Here is a 10,435-nt window from a genome sequence, read left to right on the forward strand (position 1 = left end):
AATGCATCAGACTATCCAGAGCAAAGAACCCCAAGAGACTGGAGTGGACTCTGGCAGGGGCTGGAGAGATGCAGGGGACTGGGTAGGTGAAGGCTCAGAACAGTCCCATAGTACAATATCCAATTTTCTCCTCCTCTGAACTTGCTTTTACTTTCCTTATAGATCCTCCTGGTCCATGTTAGACTCTGTGGAGGCCTAAAGTCATGTGAACATGCTCAGAAAGACCAGTCTAGACATCCATGTGGGTCAGCCAAATGCATGAGGACCTCAGGCGGGGTTTCACATGCAGCTGGTAGCACTGTGTATCTGGGGAGACTTCAGCTTAAGTTTCTGTAATCACCTAAGCAGTGTCAGACTCACGCTTGCTGTTGCTGCTCATAGAATGGTGATGGCCTTTGTATTACCATCCTGCCCTGGGTGCAGGGTGTGGAGATAGTTGTAAGCTGTAGCATTCTCCTGATGTTTCTGGCCAGTCTTCCAGGATGACTGTATTGCTGGCCTTCTGTATTGCTCTCTAGGTCTGGCAGATGTTGGACCAGGCTCAGTGGGGCCCCAGGAAACCCCACCATCGAAGTAGCCTCCGGTTGGTCCTGTCCTCCTGCATATAGCTCCCTGCAGGTACTCGCTTTATCATGTGGCTTTCCCCAGGGCAAGGCCAAGCTCTCTTCCCCCTGGACCTGGCTAGATGTCCTCTGTCCCACTTGGCATACAGCAAGTGTTGGCTCAAATCCTACTTTGCCCATTGGCCTCAGGCAGCTCCTAGTGCAGCCTTGAGTGGAGACTCCCAGAAGCCTTGGAAGCTGTCATTCAAGGAGTTCAGTGGGAGCAGGGTCTGGCCACTCCTTTTTATGCAGACACACCTCCTTGGTCTGCTTGCATGTGCTGTTGGCTCTGGCTAGGAGCATTGCTCTCCATAACTTATCCTTTATCTTACCTCACCAAGGTTTCTACACACATGTAGTGGTGGGGGCATCTCAGGACCCCCAAGAGACTTCTCAGCTTTTTCTATAGACACTGGGGAACACTCTGCTCAGCAAGGTACACAGACAGATACCTGTGGCCACCAGTGCAACCCCAGGCCAACACAGCCAATTTCTTTTCAGAAAACTCAGCAACCTGCCAAAAGTAAGAGAGCCATTCCCAGGAACCTTTGGACTCAAATGGCATTCTTCCTGGAGCTGGGGATCCAGAACAGGAAGGAGGAAAGGCCAGGTCTGCAGCCAGGTGCCATGGGGATTGAAGCCTTGCCAGGAGACAGCTGCTTCCAGAAGGGCAGGAAGCCTTGGGTAGCTGGGGTCCTACCTGAGAGGGCACTTGCCTTGCATGGGAGGGAAGCTGGGTTCGACACAGGAACACAGACAAAAAGCAGAGCGTTCGCGATGCTCCGACTTCCGCAGGTACAAAACCTTAGGCTTTGACTATGTGACTTGGGGTGAGCTGACCTTTAGCCAAGACCAGAAAGTAGAAAAGCACATCTGGAAGGAATGACAAATGACCTGTGCAAAGACCTAGGCATCAGGACACAAGGTGAAATGGCCAAGGAACAACTGGGGGAAAGGTCTGCCATTTCTGTGAACCACAACCGATTAGGACATCGATATCCTTGTTTGCAATAAATGAGTGCAAAACAGAAAGAAACAGAGGCAAAGATTGTGAAAACAGGGGCAGAGGTCACATCAGATGGAGCGCAGGTTGGTGGAGTCAGGTACATGGAGATGAAAGTTACTCCCAAGAGTGTCCAAATGTCAGAAGGGTACAGTGTTTGAAGACTGACCATCTCAGGGGGTCAGTTCAAGCAAGTTGTCCTATCCCTACACTATGGGTGGGACCAGAAGAGCAGCAGACATGGTCCCCGGGGTGTTCATCAGAGCAGATATGCCTTGCTGTTCTGCCTCAGTGGTCCCCATCTCAGGCATCCTCAGGGTGTCCATTGCAGTTTTTTTTTTTTTTTTTCGAGACAGAGTTTCTCTGTGGCTTTGGAGCCTGTCCTGGAACTAGCTCTTGTAGACCAGGCTGGTCTCAAACTCACAGAGATCCATCTGCCTCTGCCTCCCGAGTGCTGGGATTAAAGGCGTGCGCCACCACCGCCCGGCTCCATTGCAGTTTTGTGCGCAGTTGGTGCTAGGCCAGGTCACTGGATGGTCTGGGCAGAAGAGGGTATGGGAAGACGACAGATAGGCACCTGAGGAATATTACATGGTTTCAAAAGGAGGGGCATGAGTCTTTCCATCTCAGTAAACAGATCAAGAAAGTCTCTCAGGTACATGCCTAGAGGTTTGTCTCCACGGTGATTCTAAGTTCAGCATGGCAATAGTGAAGACTGAGCATCACACCCTGGAAGGGCATGGGGGCTGAGGAGAACAGAGCCCTTGCTTCTAGCTGGTTGTGCTGGGTTCAGATGCACCTATGGCACGGAAAGGCCAGGCCAGCCCTTGCATAGGGTCTTTGCTCCCAGGTCTTCACAGAGTTTCTGTCTGATGAAGTGGGGACCCGGGGATGGGGGGAGGGGGAGGGGGCGGGGGGGGCGGATGGAGATCAATGCCACAGTGGATCCCTCCTGAAGTTTTGACCCTTGTCTCCCAGTCAAGACCTCAGGCAGGCAGCCTTGTCTGTTGTCCATTGTGGGTTTCTCAGAGATGCCCCCTGACCTGAAAAGGAAGTTCAGGTCACAATCATGAGAAGTGGCTCCTTTGTGTGTCCATGGCTTACCTGTTCCCTGGGAGGGCTTGGAACAGGCCAGGGCCTTCACCTGACAGATGAAGGTGCCTTAGAATGGCCTCCCTTCAGCCTAGAGTGATGGGGAAAGACTGAGAGACCCTTTGCAACGAACGACACTGTGTGGTGGTTAATACTTCACCTTAGCAGGATCTCGAGTCACCATGGAGACAAACCTGTGTCTCTGAGGGAGGGAGACCCACCCCAATGCTGACTGCATCATCCCGTGGCCTGGGATCCCAGAGAGAAGGAAAAGGGGAAAGCGCTGAGTAGTAGCATTTTTCTCTCTGCTTCCTGACTGGATGCCCTGCGACCAGCTGCCTCATGATTCTGTTGTCATGCTCCCCGTCTGTCATGGACTGTACCCTTGGACTGTGAGCCAAACCAATCTTTAAATTGCTTTCGTTGGATGTTTTCGTACAGCACTGGGAAAGTACCCAGCAGAAACTGTTGTATCTCAGGCATTTTTTACCCTCTCGAGGGACTCCGTGAACCCTATGGCAGCCAGAGGGCCTTGAAGTCAGTTAGCTCAATGACAAGTCACCACCAGCAGGGCTGCCTATTACAGTTTGAACTGTGCTTCCCCTAAAGATTCATGGATGTCCTAGTCCAGGGCTGTCCAGTCTTTTGATACAATGGCATGAACTCACTGTCTACAAATGTTTGGGGCCACATTCATAGCCTCCCTCAGACCCATGTTGCCCCAGACGCAGGTTGGACCCATTTGCATCTCAGCCCTAGTGTCTATGAATGTGACCTTACACGGAAGTAGGAGCCTAGGGAGTGTAGTCATGGTGAGGTCCCGAGGGTGGTGCCTGATGCAGTGGATACTGATCTCTTGGGAAAAGAAAAGGGAGGAAAGGATGTGTAAAGACATGAAGAGACTGAAGGTTTCTATCTGTGAGCCAGCCAACCAACTGGCCACCAGTCACAGGCCAGGGGGAAGCTAGAGTGTGTACTACCTGGTGACTTCCGGACACCATAGCACCACTGACACCTTGGTTTCTGACGTAGGTCTCTCGAAACACATTTTCAGGGTCTTGCTGTCTAGTTTGTGGGTCCTTGTAACAGCAGCCCCAGCGTGCTGTGCTGTGCCGTGGGGTTTGTCCCACTCTTGTCTCTTTGTGGGTCTTCCTGCTGACATGGCCACTTCTGTCCAATCCCATCAGGTTTCCAGATGAAGGCAAACTAGCTGCTGAGGGTGGTTGCTTCATGTGTGAACTGTTCACAAGTGTGAACACCCCCCCCCCATCACCCAACTCATGCTTCATGGCCCTACCCTGCAAAGGAAGAAACCGAGGCTCTCTGCCTGAGGTTCCACAGGCAGAGAGATGGGATACCATGGCCTGTGATGGCGTCTCTTACTTCTTGTCCCCTTGTCTTGGCCTTCCAGATTTCAAGCTGAGAGGCGAGGAATTGCTATGGTAGGAAATTTCCATGGCAGGAAGAGGAGCACTGCTCTGCTTGGGGTGTGTAGTGTCGGTGTTTAAAGGCTCTTATGGTGGCCAGTTGGAAATGCAGAGGACCTAGGAGGAGGGACAGCTGGACATGGTGGTGTGTACCTTTAATTCCAGCATTCAAGAGGCATAGGAATAAAGAAAGATACACGAGAGAGAGAGAGAGAGAGAGAGAGAGAGAGAGAGAGAGAGAGAGAGAGAGAGAGAAGGGATGGGTCTATAGGGAGGTCTTTAGGCCATTGGGGTGTTTTCCCCAAAGGAATGATGGGAATCTGATCTTTGCTCCAGTTCTAAATGGAACCATTTGCTCCTCCTGCCTCCAACCATAATGCACCATCCTCCTCCATGCTTGGGGCCAGTAATCCTGACTTTGAACTGAGAGCTAAGCATAGCCCTGTTGGCTCAGCAGGTAACCCGTACCAGGTATTCACTGCAGACAAAGCTGACTGTCCACATAGTCCTTCTAGTGTGAAGGTCCCAGTCAGATGTGACCTGGGCATGCAGTTTATGCCCTGGATTCAATTCTCCCACCTATAAATGTCAAAGGGGGAAGGTATGAACTGTGGGTATCGACAGCTACTCCAGCCGTCATGGCTGCATGTCTTTTGTGGGTGCTGTGCTCTGAGGCTGTCCCGTGGTGGATAATTACCTACAAACATCTGTTTGCTGAGGGAGGCAATGACGAACAGTAGGGACGATGTCGGCAAGCACACATTCCTGGTGTCTTGCCGAAGGCCCTGGCATTTGGACTTGGTGCTGTCTCTGTGTGTTGTCTGCTCTGTTTTTTCAATTATCTCTTTTTCTGGAATCCCAGAGCACTGAATCCATCAAGCTGACATCGCGCAAGTGCCACTGATGGCTGGGACCCTGGTGCGAACCAGGGTGAGAAGCCTCTGTCTTCCCACCGCCTCGGAATTCATGCCTACTGATATGCACCAAATGGCTTCCTGGAGGTCCTGATAGATGAGCTGCTGAGGTATGGGACTGTAGGCAGCTTGTCCAAGGCCTTTCAGCATCGGAAGTGTTGTTGGCTCCCAGGGAAGTGTTGTTGGTACCCACTGTGGTCCTCCCATCTCTCTCCGTCAGCTAACTCACATGATGGCAAATGCCAATTGTGTCTGGAAAAGGGCCTGAGATTCACTTGGGGGTCACTCAGTTCCTGGAATTGAGAGGTCTGGGCTCCAAGCAATGTTCTGTGAGCAGAAGGTGTTTGCCTGAGCGTCAAATGGTAGTTTGTTACTAGGATAATGGCTTTTTTTCATTGTTATTATTAATATAGTTATTATCATCTTGTGGTGGAGGAGAAAGTTTATTATAGATATGTGGGAGAGCATAGCCAGAGTCAGGGACATCTGGGAGAGTCCAGAGTGGGTATGACTTTTATTATTCTTAAATATACATATGGGTATGTGTTTGTGTTTGGGTATGTGCACATGAGTGCAGGGATCCGGGGGAGGCCAGAAGAGGGTGTCATATATCATAGGTAGTTGTAAGCTACTCCATATAGTTGTTGGAAATTGAACCCAGGCTCTCGTTAAGAGCAGCAAGTGCTTTTAACAGCTGAACCATCTCTTCAGCCCCAGGAAATTGATTTTTATAGGCACAAGCAACCACCTCTGTCCCATTTCCTTCATAATTAGTCCTGGTCAATGGTACTCATGGACAAAGTCATGGTGTGTAGACACTGTCTCTGACGCCGTCAACTCTAGCATGAGACCCAGGTAACAGACAAGTATTTCTTAGCTGTGCACTACCTATCTCTTTTATTTATTTTTATGTTCTTTTTGCTTTTAAGTGCTAGTACCAAGAATTTTAGAAAACATGTTCCAGGCCTGGGGAGACAACTCAGCTGTTAAAGTGTTTATCACACAGGCACAAAGACCTGAGTTCATTCTCCAGAACTCATGCAAAGAAGTCAGGTATGATGTCCCATGCTTGGAATCCCAGGTGGAGACAGGTGGATTCCTGCAGAGTCCCTTGACAGCCAGCCTACCCTGCAGGGAAGGTTACAGCCAGTGAGAGATCCTTCTGGTAAAGAAGGCAGACGACACCTGAGGAATGACGCTGGAACTTGCTTCTGGTCTCACACGCATGTGCACTCATATACATACCCTCAAATACATGTGATTCCTCCCATAAGCACACACACACACACACACACACACACACACACACACACACACACACACGATCTTTAAGCTAAAATAAAATGCTACATTATGCAACCTCTTGGATTCTGTCTTGCTGTCCAAGACAAGTGAAGATTGTCAAGCCTTTTCTGTTTGTCTTTTGCCTCCATTTCCAGAAGGGAAAGATGGGTGAAATCTTTTCCTTCATGTGAAATCAGCACCAGAAATTCCAAGTGTACCAGCATCAAAGCAAGAAAACAAATAGATTTGTCTCTATGGGCAAACTTTGCCCAGATGGGACCTAAAGCGGAATCTCCACTCTGGGTTTTCAAACTCAAGGGTGAAGTAGCCTTTGATCAAATGCTAACAAATGGGAAACAAAGCCCAGAATGTTCTTGGGCAAAGCTTTGGAATTATATTCACAAGGCATATAAATAGTTCTTCACAGTGAGGGCCAGGCCACAAAGCCACGTCCCAAAATAGCAACCGACTTTCCAGCATCATAGTGTTCTGTAAAAGCTGCACGACCCAAATCCCACCATTATCCACTGAGAAATCCTGGGCCCCACCTTACCTCCCTCAAGGCTCCACCCTGTTCTCTTTCCATTATTCATTGGCATGCTCTGAATAGGAGAAACACGTGTAATGGAGCTCAGGAGGCCAGGGCTTCCTCTCCACAGCCTGGGACAGGATCCCTTCCCCCTCCCCGTTTGTTACTGTTTGTTCTGGGAAGGAGGAGTGTGGGAAAGTGGCTGTGGTCAGCTTTCAGGTGACACCTCATTGACAACAGACAGCCGTCTTTTTAGAAAACAACCCCAGAGCTGCAGCTCTGAGAAGTGGTGCAGGGGCCACCCAGCGTCCTCTGCAGGGGCAGGAGGAATCAGTTGTTGCTGAACAACTGGGGAGAGACAATCCAAGTGGCCTTGGATGATCTGGTTTTTGTCCGGTTCACCAGCGGCTGGGTTGTGCTGCGGTTCTTTGCTCGGCCGAATGCCCAAGAGCGAGGGTTTAGGAAGGCAGGCTTATTTTGGCTGATTCTGAGGTCTTGTATTCTGACTGTGTTGTTGGTGTGACGTCTTGTTCTATGCTTGGCTGCTTCTGTCGCTGGGGCTTTGTCTGTGGGGGAGGAAGAACATCATGACATAGTATGTCATAACACAGTCACTCACCTCATGTCAACGGGGAGAGAGACACACTAAGAAAGGGTCAGGAACAAGATACTTTCTTCAAAGGCAGGCCCTCACTGACCTAACGCCTCCTAAACTCTCCACCATGGATGATGCCTATGAATCCCTGGATGAATCCGCGATTCCCACAAACCATGTGTCAAAGGCTGATTGTCATCTGATGGGCTTCTGAGATGAGATTGGGTCACGAGGGCTCAGACCCAATCAGTGCATCTCCAGATGACATAGAACACCTAATGCCTAGTACACACCAATCCTGTCATATAGTCTAGTGCAGAATAAGGGGAAAGATCTGTGCATGGTCAATACTGATAAACCCTTCTTTTCCCCCAGTGATTTCAACCCACCTTCTGCTGAGGTCATAGATGTGGACCTGCAGAAACCGTGGGCTGAATATATAGCAAGAGAGGTCTGTGTGCGGAAGGCAGTCACCAGAGCCCTTGCCAGGCAGACCTACATCTTCAAGAAATAGTTTCCGGTCCAGGGGGAGGATTGCCCTGGTTCCCTGGTTCTCATGGAGTAGCTGGTGCTTTCCTTTGAACTGACAGCTGCCATCAGCATTAGCAGCCAAGGTAAGGTAAACCTTTAGAACTTCTCCAGGCCCCCACGAATGGCAGCTCTAAGGGTGTGGCCAAATGATCGTGCCGAGCAAGGACTCAAAGCTGCATCCTGGTGCCCATCATAATCCCAGAACCTTCTCAAAGGCATGCAGACCCTACACACACCTTCCCCTGTGGTTTGAGGAGGGATAACTACCCTGAACTTGGGATGCACAGAGTGCCCCAGAGGAGAGCTGTCACCCTCTGAGGTGAGACTGGAGGGTCATTCAGCTCCACTTCCAGCATGCTTCATAGCTTACCCATGGAACTCCTTCATAGTCCTGCCTGCCAGACGATCTCCCCAGCCTTGTGTGGGTAGAGGTGCTAAATCCCTACTTTGAATCAGATACCCAAAATTAAAGGAAGTTTATGACCTTTTTCCTTGACACTTATGAACAGATTGGAAAACAGTTTGGGTTTTAAAACCTGAAGGGAGTTCTTCTGCCCACTTTGGCGTTCTCATCCTGGAGCTTTGGACCTTGTGGCAGTCAGCAGAGGTGCTGTCATGGGACATTTATGGTGACCCAAACCCAGGGAAAGGGTTTCCATGACCGTGCTCTGAGAGTTTGGCCTTGGCCTATCTACTAAGGGCCTGGGTGTTGAAGGGTTGGGTTTCCGTGGCTCAACCCTTTTTTTCTCCTGACCCTGACCTCCTCCTTGTCGTGTTCCCCTTCAGACCTGGTGGAGAGCAGGGCCAGCACTTCCTTGAGTGAACAGGCAAGCGTGTTGGGGTGGAAATGTCTAAATAACCAGCTGACACCACCTGAGCAAGGCTTCAGCATCAGTAGGTGACAGCAGGGACATCTTCCATGGGGCTTGGGTTTGGCCAGAGCATTGGGGATTTAGGTTGCTTTGACAGACAGTAGTGTCTGGAGGAAATGCACACAGGCATTCATCCCGGGACAGTCCTCTGACATCCTGGGGTGGGGGTGGGGGCATGGCCAGGGCACAGACAGCAAGGACATGAGCCCCAGTTTCCTAGTTTCTCTTCACCCTCCAACAACCTCCTCTTTTGCATGCCAATGAGTAGGTATACACCCACACTGCAGGCAGCTCAGCTTATTCTTAGCCAGGTCTCCTCCACTCCATGGCCATTTTCAGCTGCTGAGGAATTCCTTCCTCTTGAGACTCTCCCTCCCACTCAGAATCTCTTCCTCTCTAGCCACGTGACCCAAGGGATCTGCAGAGGGACTGGTCTCTTCGGTCTCTTAGGTGTGGAGGCTGGAGCCTCCTGCTCTAAGAAGGAAGAAGATACTAACCTACCTATGTGACCCCAGGACTCCTGCTGGGACTAGGCAAAGTCAAAATGCAGGAAAATGAAAATGTGATTTTCAATACAGACTCTCTGGGAGTGGCACAGGAAAGTCTGCTCTCTGTATGCCTGCCTTCTGCAGCGCTCTGCTCCCAGGGCATGGCTTACCTCTATCAGCTTGCTGCCTGGGGTCACATTGGCCATTGTCTCAAAATCCTAGGCACACAGGAGCAGGCCTTGCTTCCACCAGTTTCCATCTCGGTAGCACAGGGCTCCTTTTCGGTCCCAGGCCAGCCTTGCTTTCTGAATAGTCCTGTTGCCAACAGCTGGCATCTTTTTTTAGGGTCATGCCGGCAGCTCAGTATTTGAACCGAATGTTCTCTCCTTGTAGGCCTGGTCGGAGCTTTGGCTGGGAAGGGAAGTGAATGGCTTTGAGGCCGGAGGTTTGTGACATTCCCTTTGCCTGCCTGAAATACTTTCTCCCCAAACTTCATTCTCAAAGCAGCTGCTGTCTTACCCCTCTGTCTTTCTTTCTTCCTCCTCTGTTGTCCTTACCACCCTGGCTCTCTCCATACCTATCCTGGATCTGGGGGGAGAGGGTAAAGATTGGCCTTTTGAGATAGCACCCTTGAGAGCCAGACCCATTCCTTCACAGAAGTGTAGCGAACCACATTCCCAGACTAGGAAGCTTCAGTAGGAGGTCCCCAAAGCAAGTCGGGGAAGGTGCAACAGGTGCTTAGTCATGTTGGTCTGGACTTTACCATGAAGATGCTCTACAGATGAGGCTCCTCGGACACTGGAGATAATGCCACGCTCACATAGAGGCAGATTCCAGTCCCTGATCTTGGACCCTGTGGTCCCTCTGCTTGTCATTGCCCCTCTAGGTGCCATCACAGCGAGGGGAGTGACTGTCAGAACATTAGCCTTTCTGGGGAGGTGCTGGCAAAGGGTCCACATTCCCAAGGCTGATGAGCTGGAGACCACCTTGCACTACTCAAGGCTCCTGGCAGGCATGGAAGGCTCACTGGAGGCTTCGGAATAGACAGCCAGTCCACACCGGCTAGCCGGAAGCCAGGACTCGGCTGCATTGCTGCAG

The sequence above is a fragment of the Arvicola amphibius genome, chromosome 6 (genome assembly GCF_903992535.2).
Source record: "Arvicola amphibius chromosome 6, mArvAmp1.2, whole genome shotgun sequence".
Classification (NCBI taxonomy): Eukaryota; Metazoa; Chordata; class Mammalia; order Rodentia; family Cricetidae; genus Arvicola; species Arvicola amphibius.